The sequence below is a fragment of the Aythya ferina genome (genome assembly GCF_964211825.1).
Source record: "Aythya ferina genome assembly, chromosome: 2".
In the NCBI taxonomy this organism is placed as follows: domain Eukaryota; kingdom Metazoa; phylum Chordata; class Aves; order Anseriformes; family Anatidae; genus Aythya; species Aythya ferina.
Genome location: NC_140297.1, coordinates 80,650,843 through 80,666,973, shown reverse-complemented (window position 1 = coordinate 80,666,973; position 16,131 = coordinate 80,650,843). Strand labels below are relative to the sequence as shown.

Sequence of the window (16,131 nt, the reverse complement as noted above, 5' to 3'; positions counted from 1 at the left end):
CTTGTAGATGTTCCTGGGTTTTGGTGGAAATGGGAGCGTTAGCTACTGATGCTTCTGTCACGGTGGTTGCCCTCCAAGCTGAGCCTTGGCCTCAGCTGTGGGGAAAATCACCCACCCTCACCTGTGGGTGTGGAGGATCCTGAGGGGGGATGAGGGGCAAAGCAGAGCAGAGGGGAGGACGTCTCTGCTGTGTTTCTCCCTTCTTCTATGTAAGGCCAGGGAAAGCCTTCAGTTTAGTAGGTCGTCACCATCGCAGCACACCTGCACGCAGCTCCTCGGGGACTCTGGGCACAGGACAAGTCAGAACAACCAGAAGAAGACTCGAGCCACTAAGAGTTGACAGCAGAAAGACAAGGGGCAGGCTTCCAGTCAAAAGGCACCCAAATAAGGAGACAAAAGGACTGACTCAGAGAGGTGGGACAGGATGGGGAGACAAAGACTGTGATTGCTATCAGCTGCTGAAGGCAGCTATCAGCTCCTGAAGGCGCATCCCGGGCTATCAGATGGGCACCCTGAGGGGAGAGGCTTTGAAAAAGGTGAGCGAGTGTCTTTTGTCCTCCTCATGACCACAGGGAAAGCTGGTAGCCTGCTGAGGCATTCACACCTTGGTTACCTGGGGAAGACAGCGGTGATACAAGCAGATGAAATCAAGAATCAAAGGTGTTTTAGAATACAATCCTCTGCAGTTGCTACAGCATTGCAAGGTTAAAGGTAGAGCTTTAGAAGGAATTAAATCTCTCGCCAGTCTGACTCGGCTGTTTCCTGAAAGAGGCATGTTTGGGGTAAGAGCAGTTAAGCCGTCTGCAGATAAGCAGAGATTCCTACGCTTCCACATCCCCAGCAATCAGCGTGCGGGCGTGGGTGCATCACCGGGGAGGGACTGTCACTGCTTATCCACCTTGATAAGCACGTGGAGACCTCTGGGATTAAACAGCAGGCAGGGCTCTTATCGCCAGGGCCATAAACTGAGATTCTCCTTTTGATACCCTGTAGAAAATGCCAGAGTGTGCATGGAGAGCTGGATGTGGTCGTACCTAACTCTTACCTAACAGCCTATAAGTGGCTGAATGAGGTGAGGCATGCATTACGTGCACTCAGCAGATAAAGATGGTGCCTCTTGGATAGCCAGGATAACCCCACTCCTTAAATACTGCTTTTTTTTACTCTCGTCTTTCATGCTGTGGCAACAGCGTTGTGGCATCCCCTGTGCCTTCAAACGCGGTGCCAACAAGAACCAACCCGCTGGTGAGGCCGCGATGGCGCTTCAGCTGCAGACATGACTACACAGCCCCAGCTCCAGAGAGAGAGGTTTGTCATACTGCCATCAGCACTTTCTTGTTATATGGGATGTCTGGACAGGTAGGAGAAATATTAGGCTCTGGCAAGCAGCAACTTGCAACTGCAGCTGTTTTCACAGCTCGAAAATAATCCAGTGTGAGGCAAAGATTGGCTACGCTGAGAGCAGCAGGGGCAAGGGACCAGAGGCGAGCTCTTTCCTCACCCCAGATTTACAGTTTGGCCCTCCTCGTTCATCTGAGCGTTTCCCCCCAGCTGCCTGGCGGTCTCCTGGAGTCACTGTCACACGTCAGAGAAGTTTTCTTCATAAAATAAGAGGTAGAGCAAGCCAGCCGGGGCTGGATCTGGCTGGAGCAGGGTACTGTATTTATAACACAACAAGGATGTAGAAGCTGCTTGCAAGAGTTCAGGCCAAGCAATATCCTTCATAGCAGCGGGGAAGGAATTATGGGGCAGGAGGTGAAAAGAGGAGGGAAAAAACAAAGCCATTCCTAGGACTGAGAATGATGCTGTTTGATCTGGCTTTGATAAAGCCACAGCTAAACAAATCAAAGTTACCTAGGCCAATGAACCTCGCGTGGAGAGCAGCGCAGTTTGCTTAATGCAGCTGCAGTGGGTAGGAAAAGTGAAATCCCAAGCAGGGGAAGGTTTCAGTGGAGTTGGTCTGTCTCCCATGATTATGTCTGGCCATGTGCTTAAAGCCTGCTGACCAGTGGATATTTTCACTTGTGCTATAGCCCAACACAGAGCAGAAAATCTGGAAGAACACAAAAATCAGCGTCAAAACACAGTAAGAGAAAGCAAAACTCTTGCAACTTCAAGGTGCAGTTGAGCACAGACACACTTAGGCTTTGGAAAGCTCTGTCTAGAAATGTTTTCTTCATGTTCATTTCCCATGTTTGTGTTTTTATTGTTTTTAGGCACCTGTGTCACGTAATTCAAAAGGGCCAGAGCCTGCAGCTCTCAGCCAACGCATTGTCCGGAGCCCTTCAGCAATGGATTTCTGAGCATGTGTTGACTACTCTAGTTGTAACTTACTCACTAATAGCTTACTCCCTGTAAGCTTTGGGCAGATGTGACCTAAGTGTGGAGATATGTTGCTGTCACTCCTCCCACAGAGGCCCTGTCACTATGAGGATCTCTGCCCCCTTAGCTGGGCTCCTGAAGTGCCTGGGGAGGAACGGCCCGAAACTGGTAGTGGCACCTCTGTAGCTCAAGCATGAGCCAAGGGTTTGGAGTCAAAGGCTTCTCTTTGTTAAAATCCAGGAAAATGATGATGAAAGGAAACATTTGCTTGGAAGAGAATGAAATAAAAGGGCTTGGAGGTCTTCAAAGTGGATTGTGGAGAAAAGTTGGGCCAGTTTTAAAACAAACCTGAAAGAGAGACAGAGAAATGAGTAGAAAATTAAGCAATGGAGGAGAAAGACATGCAAATAAAGTGCAGAGTAGGGCTTAAAGGGAGAGAGATGGAGGGAACAATGTGTGAAGAAAAACTGAAAGTGGACAAGGTGGTGCAGAATATGGGGAGTACACATGAAGACACTGCAGGAAAGAGAGAATAAGAGGATGGGGGTGCTGCTCTTCAAAGAAAAAAAAAAAAGAGGAGAGAAATAAGAAAAAGAAAACAAGAGCTGAAAGCCATAGACAGAGGCTTGTGGAAAATCTGAATGTTTGGGAGGGAATTCGAGTGTTAGAGAGAGAGCATGCAGAAAGCCATGTAATACGAAGACTAGCAAAATGTTTCTTATTTATTCATGTTACTCCTGGATTATTTTTCCCTGGCAGCTGCTGCGGGTCCGATTGCCATGCCCTCCCCTCCCTCGGAGGAGCGTGGCCAAGCACTTCTCTTTGAGGATGATGAATGGGCAAAGCATTCTTGAGCACTTCAGCTGTACACAAGGCTCTCCAAAGCCCCCTTCGGTCTTGGGCAGCTTCCCCACAGCCTCCCTGGTGGAAACTTGGCAGCTCTGCTACAACCCACATGTAGGCTCCCATCCTGCAAGCTGGTCCATTACCGATGCTGAAATACGTGTCTTGGGGTAAAATATCTGAGAATGGGGCTAACCTTCCCTGCAAAGGAGGTGTCATCTGTTCCCTTTCCTGCGTCCTTCCTCGTCACTGCTGTGCAGGGCATGTGCATGCTCCTCACAGACATTTAGCAGCTTATTGATGGGGTGGTCCAAATCCTGTTGTAGTCCATGGAAGTTCTTCTGCTAGTTTTAATGGCCTTTAAAATGCTCGCCCCCATGAGGCTCACACCCAGCTGTACCCTTTGGACTTGTCAGAGAACTTGATTTGCTGAGTAATTTAATCAGTGGGAAAGCTGGGAAGTTTAGAAAGGCGAGATCAGGCCTTTTAACCTTTTCTTTCCTCCCCTGAGCATGGGGAAGCCTTTTCCAAGCCCAGATAGATATTTAAAAGAACAGCTTTTCTCAGAGGTAGTTTTTATCAGTCCAGACAGGGACACAATAATTTTTTTTCAAAAGCTTCCCAGTGATTTCAGGGTGTAAGTCCCATCTGACTTCAGAAGTGATGCTTGGGCTCTTTTTTTGCCCTTCAGCCGTGTCTTCCTGCTCTTCAGCCAGATCTCTGAGGAGAAAGAAGTAAAGAAGGGGCTCAAACAGCTCTCTTTAAATCAGAGGCATGTTTAAGAGCTGACATCTCACAGGATTGACACTAGACACATGGATCAGGCACGTCTCACAGCCCAGAGGTCTGAACTAGGAACCTCTGTACATATTTTCTGGCAGCAAACTTAAAAGTGATATAAGCAGCACTGCGCTACAAAGCATGTGCCAACTTGACAGGAAAATAGGAGCCCTAGGAAAGCAACTATTAATGAGATGGATCTATCAGCCTAGAAAGAAGCTTATTCCCTCTTGGACCATACATGGGTTGTTTGGGAAAACACACGTCAACTAAGCGAGTCAAGGAAAAGGCAGTAATTCGGAGAGCACTCGCACCACTGCTGCTGTAGAGCACATATAGGCTCTGCCCTGGCTGTGCACAAAGGCTTTCTGGATGCTTTTCCAAAATGTTCTCAGCATTGAGTTTCCAGCAGGTTGGGAGGTAGAAAGGATGCAGAAAGGATCCGTGAGGATGTGCAGCAGCAACTGTGGGCAACAAGGCTCTTTACATGCTGACACAGGGCTGAATGGCCCTGCCTTGGCAGGGCTGGTCCTGAAGACGTTTGTTTGCACAAATGGCCCTGTTATCTGCAAACTGGACAACGTTGAAATCCCCTGAGCTTCTTTCAGGGGCGTGGGGACTGCAGGGTGAGGCCCTGAGTGAGAGACTGCTGTGCAAGGATTGCCTGGGCCGGGAGAGCCTGATGAGACATCTCTCAGGGGGACAGGAAGGTTTTTAATGTGCTTCCTGCTACAAGCAGTGCCATCCCCTCTGCTGATGCATATATGGGGCTTTCTTCAGTAACCTCAATTAAAAAAAAATAAAAAATAAATTTTAATATACGTTTACTTCATATTCACATACTTAACTGGCCATACTGTCTATCTCAGGAAATCCGTGGGATTTCCTAAGGAGCTTTGTTATCTAATTCGTTTCCGATGGCGGTGAATCCACAGCTGCAGTGTTCATTATAAATGCTGTCACCTCCAGGAAGCGTGGGGCTGAAGTGCCTTTGCTGCTGCCATGCTAGCGCTGTGCACCGAAACCCCCCAGCGCGCTTGTTTTCTCCCATGCGTGCCTCAGCTTCAGCGCTGCGGTTGCAGCCCTTGGTCCCAACCCTGCTAACTCTTCCCCTCGAGAGCAGCGCTACTCGGCTGAGCGTGCTTCCCAGCGGCTCCTCCTGCACGTGAGAGGTGGCATGGTCAGGCAGAGGTGTAGCTGAAACAAGCCTGCTTCAGCACGCAGGCTGCCACATCTCGCTTGAGTTTCTCCTTCTAGAAGGAGGTGGCGGGGCCGCGCTCGCTCCCTGGGTGGCTGCTGGACTTTCGCTGTGGTGTTCAGCCCGGTTTTCGCCCGGTGTTCAGCCTGTAGCAACCAGGACTTAATAACACCAGTCACGAGGCATAAAACACCCTAAACTGGCTGGGTGGTTTGGTGATAATGAAGCGGAGTGTTTACACAGCGCAATTTCGTCTTCTCAAGGCCTGTGATGTGAACTGTGGACTCATACTACCCTAGGGGCAATATATATGGGACTTGCGTTAGGTTAGAGAAAGAATAACCTTTCTCCTACTGGGTTTGCTTTAATTATAGTCTGAGTTGAGTTGCACCATCTTATTTTTCCCATATTCTTCGATTTGTTCAAACCGTAACCTTTTAGGCTAGCATTTTCCGTGCCAGATGACTGCCTCAGCCTGACTCTGGAGGGATGTTTCTCGCTGTTCTCTCTAGGAATGCTTTTCCCAGAACAGCTTCTCGGCAGGAGGTTTCTGCCCGTGCCCTTCTTCATGCCTGCTGGCACAGGCACAGAGACGCCAGCACTGCCACATTTATCTCCTTGACCCAAAACCGTGAGGAGGAAGCGTCCTGGCCTTGATGTCTGCAGGAGGCGTAAATAGGTGGGCAAAAGCAGCACAGAAAGATTGGGGCTGGGGACCGGGGGTGGAGAAGATGTGCACTGTAAGAAACCTGGTCTGGGAGCTGGGGTGGGAAACGGGTGCTGGAAACAGCTGGGGGGGAGTGTGCCAAGGAAAGCACAAAGTGAGCTTGCCAAGGAAAACTGGGGAGATTGTGCCAAAGCAAGGAAAGAGGCCCACCGGGGCTGAGGGCACAGGGAGAGCTGGCGTGGTGGCCTGTGGACGTGTCAGCAGTGGGGAGCGTGGCGGCAGGGTTGTGCTACCGAGGGCCCTCAGAGCAGAAGGGGAGCTCAGCATCAGGTGAAGAGCAGCATACACGCATGTGGCTGAGGAGTACGATTATGTCAAGGGGCATCAGGCTTGCTTTGGGCATTTCCAAATTTTGCACGCTTGCGTTTGCTACCTCAACATTCCTTCCAATGGAGCTTTTAGTCAGCCATAGGACGAACTAAAGCAATTCTCCTGTGAGCTGGTGCCAAAGGACTGTCACAGTGCTCTAGCATGGGAGTCAGGAGTGGTGAATGAAGTACTTTTTGCACTTCGTAAATTATGATGAAATATCTCCATGCCATTTATTTGTGTTGCGTTCATATACGTCTAGCTGTTAAAGCTCAGCTACCTCGGAGGAGGACAGTGAATTACCATGGATGAATGAGGGGCTGTCTGACTAATGGGCTTTCGGTACAGATAATGCCCAGCAACAAATTCAACACCGCTTTGGATAACAGAAGAGGCTTTTTTAAAAAAACATCAAGTTTTGGTAATTGAAATTCACTGATGTGAGAATATTTTTCACACAGATGTTTGCTCTTTTTTTTTTTTTTTTTTTAATATACAGCGCACTATTAATTATTGAGAGGATACAGTCATGATTCTGTATTGATGTACGGGAAGAAACGAAGGCTCAAGATTTGATTCATATCAGTGTATTTGTCTAAGCATCGCCTAGCGATGGGGCAAGGAGAGATGAAAGCGCAGCTCAGCAGATAATTGCCAGAGCTCCTAAACTGTTTTTTTCTCTTTCATTTCTTGACAGCTGCCGCAGCAAAGACAATATCCAGGACTGTAGAGAGTAACCTCAGTGATAGCACCACTGGTGTGTTTATCCAGCGCTGTGCTCTGGCAGTAAATATCCAAAATCCAGCAGGAGACATCCCTGAGCACCCTGCTGTAGCTGACCCTGCTTTGAGCAGGAGGTTGGGCAGGAGGATCTCCAGAGGTCCCTTCTGGCCTCAGCCATGCTCTGCCGATGTGCTCTCATGGATTGGGAGCCTCAGGGGGCTATTTACGCTGCCAATCTTTGGGCACTTCAATTCAGGAAGCTTTTTCCCCTATCTCGTCTTCAGAGGGAGATTAGTCCAGGAAGGAGGTGACTCAGAGAGACCAGGCTGGTCTCCTGCTCTGAATCACCTCCTGCGACATATCTCCTCTGATTATAAAGGCAGCTGATGGATACTGAAGGAGCAACTTCCCTAAGTTTTGTACCTAAAGATGCTGATGCACCTTCCTTTTTAAGGCTATAGATAATAGATGAGTGTTTTCAAACCAGCAGAGGAGTAGACTATTGGCCAAATTTCCAAACGTAAACCGAGGACAAAAACTGGACTGAATGGGATACATCGTAAAATCCAAGTTATTTTGTGATGATCCTGTGATACAGATGAATACAGTTTCCTTGTTTTGTCGCCCTTCTCTGCTAAGCAGATGAACCATCTTCTCCAGCTGGAAGCCTGTAGTGTTAGCAGAGTGAAGACTCTACTCTTATCTGGAGAGATTGTATTTTTGAGGGGGTGGGGGAGCTCCAAGCAATTTCTTAAGCTGTGTTGCTGTGAATATGCAGCCTTTTTACATGCCTGTTTTCAGGTTAGCAGTCCGTAAAAATACTCACTCTGCTGAATATTTTAAAGCATGCAATAAAACAATATTTTATGGAAGAGAACAAGGGAATGTGTACGAGCCTGTCAGATTCTGATGAGTCAAAATATTCATCGCAGTTTTATCACAGGGTATCAATGTGAGGAGTGATAATTACCTGTGACCAGTTGGGCCAGAACTGCTTTTACTGATAGATGCATTTTCGGTCTTTGTGGGCTGTGCTTTTGCCTTGCAGTTTTAGGCAATGCCCTTTAGTGAATCCTTCATGCAAGGTGTGAGGTTTGACAGACCCTGATTCATCAGTGATTTTATGGCAAGTGCAATTTTTTTTTTTTCCCCATTGGTCCCAGAGGTCTTAGACCATAGAAGTCTGACAAAATTAGCTGAGCAGTGGATGCTATGAAGGTTGGTTACATACTGCTATTCATGCATGTGTGCTTGCTGGCTGCCAGACAGACCGGAGAGCAGCCAAATTCTCTCGCTCAGGGGGTTTTCAAAGATGTTTCTTTCCTACGTCCTGTTGGTGATTAAAAAAAAGAAAAAGAAAAACAAAAGGATGAGGCATTACTGTCCCTGGTTTCTCCTCCTCTGACAGTTTGGCCAATGGATTCAAAAGCTGCTGAAGGAAAACAGGAAGGCAGGAAGATACACAGACTGTGATGATATAAACTCTGTTTCTTTAGGAAACTAGGCTTAAAAAAAAAGTTCCTAGGCCTCTACATAACAGAATAAACCTTGGGAACATGACTTAAGTCTGTGCTGTGAGCTCAGAAACTAAAAGGAATGAATCCCACATGTATTGATTATTTTTAAAATGCTTGCAAGCTCCAGTTCAGTTTTATGATTATTTGGTGACTTGCTCCTGCCTGGAGCTGAAAGTTTGACATTGAGCTCCTCCAAATATATGGCCTATTAGAGGTCCCTCTGGTGATCATAACATAGAAGCCAGCAGTTAGCTGCCTCTGTTATGGGTTCCCAGCACTTCTAGGGATTTGTTCCTGTGAATAATATTTCCTCTGGACCCCACCTCACTGATCTGAGCTGCACTTGAGAGGACACATCTAGAGCAATTTGCTGGAATTGACTGTTCGACATAATCCGTTTATAAAAAATGATAGAAACATGTAGATGAAAAAAAAAAAAAAAAAAAAAAAAAAAGTCTCTCAGTGCCAAATGGGTAAGTGTACCAATTCGCAGCAGAAAACAGCACAGGGCTGCTTCCAGTCCTCGTGTGCCCACAGCACTGGATGATCCCCTTTATGCAGTTTTTATGAGGTACACACTGAAAAGGGCAGTGCCAAGGAACTCGCTGCCTTTTACGAATCCGAGTCCTTGTGAACAGAGGTTTATAATAATAAACTCTGTGGAGCAATCTGAGGCTGTGCTATTGCCGAGAACTTTTCAAGATTTCTTCCCTAGAGATTTAAAGACTCTTATTCTCATAACAGGTGCAGCCTGGGGGATGACAGCAGCAACGCGAGAATCCTCCTGGGAGTAATTATACTTCCCTTCTCCTTTTCTTTGTCTCTTGTATCTATTTAGCAGCACTTCTGCGAGGAGCTGTGCGCATACGTAAACTTTAATCGCGTTCAGCAGAGGGAGTCAGATGCTAAAATCTCAGCACACACACCGGCCCCTCCAGGACCAGGAGCACGTGTTTGTGTGCTGGTGCACAACTTCTCGGTTTTCTGCCGTACATTTAACCCAGACGGGGGTGTAGGGGGTGTCCCACTCTCAGCAGGACTGCCTGAACTCTGCTGCAATGATAAAAGCACAGTAGCCGCAGTGGTAATGTAATTAGCAAAGTCACTGTGCTCTCCAGCACTGCCTCGCGGGTTCCACCTGGGCTAGCGGGTTATCTTTCTCTACATCTGTACAGTCCCTGGCCTCTCTGGTGGACATCACTTGTGGCCGTGCTGGCCGGCGATTAGTCAGATGTTTGTTTTCATTTTGTGATGAATTTTCCTTTCCTGTGACCATGGAGATCTGGTACTGTGCTACTACTTTATATCCATTAGCTGCCACTTGCTCTGTAAGGAGGAAAGGGGGAGCTGGCCTGGACAGGGGCAGGGACTTGGCACACAGAGGCATCCATGGAGCTGCACCCCCAAAATGTGAGGTGTCTGTTCAAAAACCGTGATGTTATACAAATATGTGATGCAAATTCACCCTGAGGGTCTCCTTAACTGTGAAAACAACCCCCAAAGCAGTCCCCCGAGTTGGAAACACGGCCACAGCCGAGCGCCCAGGCCCGCAGTGAAGCCTGTGCCCCCATGGCCGCCATTTCGCGGGCTGCGTCCTGAGCAGCTGGGCGCAGAGGGGGAACAGCAGTGAAACTTGTGCGGTCCTTCCAGCCTCCTGTGGAGAAATGAAAGCCAGCTGCACGTGCTGAAATGTTTGTGGTGTGAATACGTCGTGAGAAGTCAGAGATGGAAATGACTGATACTTTGGGGGCAGACGTGATTGGGGGGAATTTGGCCTCCTTGCCTTCCCCAGCCTTCTCTCAATTATTTGATGAGAAAGCTTTGATCCGAGAAACACAGTGGGATCTGCAAATCTGCTTTGAATGCTCATTCGGAGAGTGGTAATTGAGTTTTCAATATTTATGGCAGGACCTGGAGCTGTACTAGTGAGTGCACTATCATCTCTCCCCCGTGGCAGCCTGGCTTAAGACCCAGCTCAGCAATTAGCCCCTTGCAGAGGAGAGCAGGGAGAAGGGGAAAAAAACTCACGGACTTTGGTGAAAATTGTTTGTTTTGCTGATTATGGAGGTTTCTCTCCGTCACAACAAGCATATTCAGTGCGGAGCTGTGGCACCGTGCTGCTCTCACACAAGGGGCAGCTGCTTGCCCAGAACAAGGCTGGCTGTTGCAGGAGCCGGGGGGCTGCCCTCACAGTTTGTAGCTCAGCCTCTTCTTGCAGATAACCAGTGATAGGACTAGAGGGCATGTGCCGGGGGAGGTTCAGGTTGGAAATTTGGAGACTTTTCTTCTCAGGAAGAGCGGTCAGGTGTTGGAAGGGGTTGCCCAGGGAGGTGGTGGAGTCACCGTCCCTGGGGGTGCTCAAGGCAAGGTTGGACGTGGTGCTTGGGGACATGGTTTAGTGGTGACAGTGGTGGTGGGGGGGCGGTCGGATTAGGTGATCCGGGATCTACCAGGATCCAACCCTACTGCTTCTGCGGCTCCCCGCGTCCCATCCCCAGCGCCTCAGCGGCCGTGCCGCCATCTGAGGAGCGGGGCCGGGGGGCGGCGCTGTGGGGGCCGGCAGCGGGCAAGGTCGGTGGGGTGGGAGCGAGCCGGGCACGGACAGAGGCGGCGGCGGGGGCCGGGCTGTGCCTTGCTGGGGCCGTGCCGGGGCCGTGCTGGGCTGGGCTGTGCCGGGCTGGGCTGGGCTGGGCTGTGCTGGGCGGGGTGGGCGCCTCGCCCCCGCCGCTCCTCCCGCTGCCGCCGCTCCGCGGGGCCGGCCGGGGCGTTTCGTAACCGGCCCCGCCGCCGGCAGGACGGGGCTGGCGGCCGCCTCCCGCCGGAGACACCCGCAGCGGCTGGGCGGCAGGTAAAGCAAATGCGCTTTTTCATTATTATTATTATTATTATTATTATTATTATTAGGAAAATACAATGCGAAAAGCACGCTCGCAGCGGCTCGGAGTTTGCAGCAGCCGGGAGGGAGATGCTGCTGCTGCCGCCGCCGATGCTGCTGCTGCTGCCTTTTAGCCGGGGTCGAGCCGAGGGGATCTGCGGCTTGCGAGGGCTGGCGGCATCCCTGAGCCCGGCGCTTCGTGCCGAGGTTTTGGGGCTGTGGATGTGCCCGCACAGCCGGGTGCTCGTGGTAGGGGTGTGAGGAGAGCCAGCAGGGAGAACAAAGCAAATTGGGCTCGTGGTAAGGTCCCGCCGGCTGGGCTGCGCACGCTGCGCTTCCCCTGGTCGCGTTTCCTCAGATTGCATCTGAGCTTCTTGTTAATTGCACGAAAGGTGACATGTAAAAGTAACGCTGGCTTATGGGGTCGGGACAATTTGGGACCATCGGTGTCACCGGTGTATCGTCAGCACGGGGCTCTGCAGAAAATTTCCCTCCGTGCACATGCTTTTGTTGGCAGTAGAGCTAAAAAGCCGAAATCGCTGGTCGGTCGGAGGTTTCGGACAGCCTGCCAGGTATGCAAAGACAAATGGAAAAAAAAAAAAAAAAAAAAGAAAATGTTTGTTTTTCTGCTGCTTGTTTTGGGGGGAGCGGGGGGAAGTTGCGTGGGGAACACCCGATGGAAGTTTTGTGCACATCGCGAAGTCTCCTCGGAAGCGGTGGCGGTGATGACCAGATTACACCCAGATCAGAAATGCCAGCAGGACAGGAGGTGTTATTTCGGCCTTAATTAATGCCTTTAAATTACACGTGTACAGGCACTGACTGGGGATGAGCCGCTCGCCCAGAGATGCGCTCTGGCTCAGCAGAGCGTGCAGGGAGCTGGCAGGTAGCTGCTGCTGGGCGCTCGTCTCCCTTCCCCGACTGACTCACCCGGGCCTCCAGCTGTGCCAAAATCCCAGGGTATGTTCCTCTACCTGATTCTGGCTCCGCTTCAGGGCTCTCACTTTGACCCTTTGGTGAAGCGGAGCAGGATCTCCAGCAGCCACAGCCTGACGGAGGCTTCAGCGTGGTTTTACCTCTAGTCCCGGTGAAATTTAGGGGTATGCATGAGCAAGCTGGCATGCAAGGGTTTTAAGCTCAGGACTGCCTACTGTAAGCTTTCCGGGGTGTGAATGCACATCTTTTTTATTGCATGGTGCTCAGAACAAATGCCATACTGTGTTTGGGTTCGGTACAGAGGAGCTGACCTTGCTTGGGACCGATACCTACAAAGTAGGAGCCGTGGCGCTCCTCTGCTGGAGTTTTATGGGGGATTAGTTGCACTGGAGATCTGAGGTCCTTCAGAAAGCTAGTGAGGCTTATACTTTTAAATGCACAAACCATCTTTTCGAGCAGAATTAAGTTTTCCAAGGCAGTGAAATATTTTTCAGACCATGACCCCAGTCAGTTGATGGTGCCTGGAGGATGCAGGTCTGCAGGGATGCATGTGACGTTGATGTGACTCTACCAAAGACCCAGTGATCTGTGTTTTTGCCCATACAGCCATTGACTTTGGGGCCTGGTGCGGGGCCCCAGCCTTTTAAAAGGGTGGTCTTACACTGCCACCTGTATTTATTTGTCAGTCAGCCCTGCAGCCCTTCTCAGCACCAAGTAGCAGTTACTCAGGCACGAAGTTCTGCTGGCTGGAGCGTGGTTGTTCAGCTGAGGAAACGGTGTGCAATCTGAGTAAAAGGTTGTGGATTTGGGGCACGAGTGCTCTTTTTTGTGTGTGTGGGGAGAATGTGGGAAATGGATTTCCAAAGCCTGGGATCCTGGCATGCCTCACATTCTCTCCTGCTCTTAGGCTTTGCCTCTGTCCGGTGGGTGGGCTGGGGGCCGGGCTTCCCTCCCCTTTACAGCACCCAGAGCTTCTGGAGAAATTCCACAGCTGTTTTGGGGTCTGTCCAGAGCTGCCTCCTTGCTGTGCTGGTGCTGTTTCCTCCACAGATAGGTTCGCTGCTGCTGTGCTGGGCTCTGCGAGCTCAGGTCTTCTTCTTCCAGCCCTGCCAAGGCATTTCGCCCCCTTCAGGTGCAGACAACCTGGCCTGGCCACCCCTTCCTTCTGGCAGCAGGAATTACTCCTGCAGAGCAACCTGCACTTTCTCTGGTAGGTTTTAAAGCAGAGTGGCTCTCCTGCCAAAAGCAGAGGACGGCGACACTGCCACCCAGACAGACGTTTTCGTGGTGGAGCCTGCACAGCGCCTGTGAGCTGGGGAGAGCTGGAGTGGTCAGAGTGCTGCGAGCGCTGGCTGGCTGAATCTGCAGGACCCGGCAGCTCCGCGGCTGAGGGCGGGGAAGGAGGCGAGCGCCGCTCGCTTCCTTAGGAGCAGCAGCATGCAAAGGTTGTGACAGGAGCTGCCAGCGCCTGCTAGACGAAGCAGGGACACTACTTGAAAGAAAGGGAGGCGGGGTGTGTGTGTGTGTGTGTGTGTGTTTACAAACAGGAGCATACAAAGACAAACAGAGTTTTATTTTTTGCAAGCGCAAAGCCTACGCAGTGAGTGTGCCATCAGACACACTGCCTCTTGCCAGCTAATGTCGTCTGCAAATGAAACAAGTCGGGTTGTTGCTGTTGCAGCTGCTTTCCCTCATGAAGCAGGGTGAGCCAGACGCGTCCGACTCTGGGAAACGGGCTGGCAAGTTGCCTGAAGACTGAGGTGCACAGGGTAATTTACTTTAAAAAAAAAAAAAACAACACAAAGCACAATATAACAATTATCCTCCAGGATGAGCACGTACGACCGTAGTGTCTGCTTGCAGTTGTGTTTTCTGTGACACACTCTCCGAAGTTGCGTGTTGGCTGCACTCGCCAGCAAACGCAGCCCGGAGGTGATCGGCTCCTTCCCTGACCTGCAGTTAGCAGCAAGAGTCGCGCTTAAACCAGTTTTAATGCGGGAGGGAGGAGGGATCCAGCAGCTTGGCCGGGTTATTTGGGATCCAGGCCTGGGGAGCTTGCGTTCTGACCTTGGGCAAGGCGCATCAGCTGCTGCGTCCCCTGCTTTTCAGGCCCGATCTGTTACGATTCATTTCAGTGCCACTGATTGATGGATAGCAGTCCTGGTTTCCTCATCTGAAGCAACCCCAAAATCCCCGAATGTTTGTGCGTGAAATCGAAGTTCAAGTCTGCAATCTCCCTCTCTCCTCCCTGCTCTTTACCTCTGCCAGAGGTGGAAGCAGAGGAATCATTCACAGCCATCTGCTGGAGGCATCCGTCACGCTGGGGGCAGCCTGCTAGCTGTTCCGCGCCTTATTAATGATGAGAAGATATAAACACATGAGCTCATAATTATGTTGCGTTTTGAATTACTTACAAAATAATGACACAAGGAGAACAATGAGGTTACAAAACCCAGCGGACAAAGGCAAGGAAATGCCAGGACTAACGTTGCACGGCTCCCCTTCGCATCTGCATGATGATACAATCTCTCATTCTACCATTGCATCATTTTTTCCCTTTCACATTTTTTTTCCCCCTCTTTTTCGGTAATTACTGCAGAATTCATTTTCTCTCCCCCGTTTACTTTCGGCACCTCTTTTACACCCCACCCAAGGCTCCAGCCGAGCCGTGCTGGTAATTCCTTCCCGGGGGGCTTCGCGGGCGGGGAAGCTCTTGTGACACCTCGGATGCTGGCACCGTGCGCGTCTTCAGGAAGGGAGGCAAAGAGCAAATCGTCCAGATTCATCCAGAGGGTTTAGACCTTGAGGCTGCAGCATTAATTTCTAACCCGTGAGCTAACAGCCTGCGCCGGCTGGCTCTGGGTGCTGGTAGGCTCCTGAGCGGGACGAACACCGTGCTGGGGACACCCCCAGATCCCACCTGAGGATGGGGTGGGCAGAGCTCTGCTGCCTCCTCGCTCATCTGGGGGGTTTCATCTTCCTTACTTCTCACCCAGAGCTGTTGTGGCCATCCTCTGAGCTCAGGCAGTGGGTAGGTGGCTGCTTTAGGCCAGCTCGGTGAAGTGGCTTTATATCCAAAGAACATGCTGCCTTCTGCTCTGTTTCTGTATATGGGGCCTCACCTGATGCCAAATAACTTATCCTACAGTCAAGCCTAGGTGAATATGCTGCTTTATGGGGCTGAATATGAGACTTAAATCGCATCAGTTCGTGGAAAAGTGAGGAAGACTGGCCAATGACTTTCTTTTTGTTAGTTTTCTGAGATTGGGCTCCAGAGGCTGGGATTCCAGCTGAAGCACGAGTTGGTGCAAACTCAGGCACTTCCCGGAGGAGACGTGTGTGGTCCCAGCAAGCAGTGAGGTGCTCTTCAGCCCGTGTTTCGTTCTTCTGGCCAGTTTGCAGTCAGTGTCTTCTCAGAGCTTCCATCAGAGGGGAGGGAAGGTTGGTAGTAGCCACATGCTGCGCTAACAGAGGCAAATCTTCAGGCACTGTAGCTCCCTGGGGACAGAGGCCGCTGCTTTGCGGGGTGGCCCCGTGCTGGATGAGCTTTGAGGGCTTTGCTCTCCCCCTCCGGCTCTGCCTCCCCCTCTCCTCTTCCTCACAGCATCTGCGGTTGGTTGGATGCTGAGAGGCACGGACAGGGCTTTGAGAAAGCTGGCTCAGCAGAAGAGGTGGAGAGCCAGCTGATGCCAGTATTAATATTCTTTCAGAATTGATGGATGAGACGATTATAAAATTGCAGAGGGAAGTGAAACTTAAAAGGAATCCGCGTTTTAATTGCAGTCTGGACTTTTTTCAGCAGCCAGCTCCTAAGGTGCAGGGCAGACCAGGCGTTTTTTGGGCGAGGATGTTACCGTAGAGTGGACAATACACTGTTTAAAAGAAAAAAGCCTGTGCCAGT

At 50.6% G+C, this 16,131-nt stretch overlaps 1 protein-coding gene across 8 annotated transcripts in view; it reads left to right on the top strand.

Moving 5' to 3' along the window:
* The first annotated feature begins 200 nt into the window (after nucleotides 1–200).
* RNF152 (ring finger protein 152) overlaps nucleotides 201–16,131 on the top strand; it is a 46,184-nt gene continuing 30,253 nt past the window's right edge. For 2 of the 8 annotated variants that reach the window (XM_084508838.1, XM_084508837.1), the window contains exon 1: nucleotides 11,187–11,267. The gene's annotated coding sequence lies outside the window, so the exon portion shown is untranslated. Of the gene's footprint in view, nucleotides 537–993; nucleotides 1,073–1,232; nucleotides 1,309–2,216; nucleotides 5,823–11,133; nucleotides 11,268–11,568; nucleotides 11,867–13,400; nucleotides 13,441–15,484; nucleotides 15,672–16,131 lie in introns of those variants that run through there. The other 6 variants (XM_084508831.1, XM_084508833.1, XM_084508834.1 and 3 more) reach the window with 6 other exon arrangements.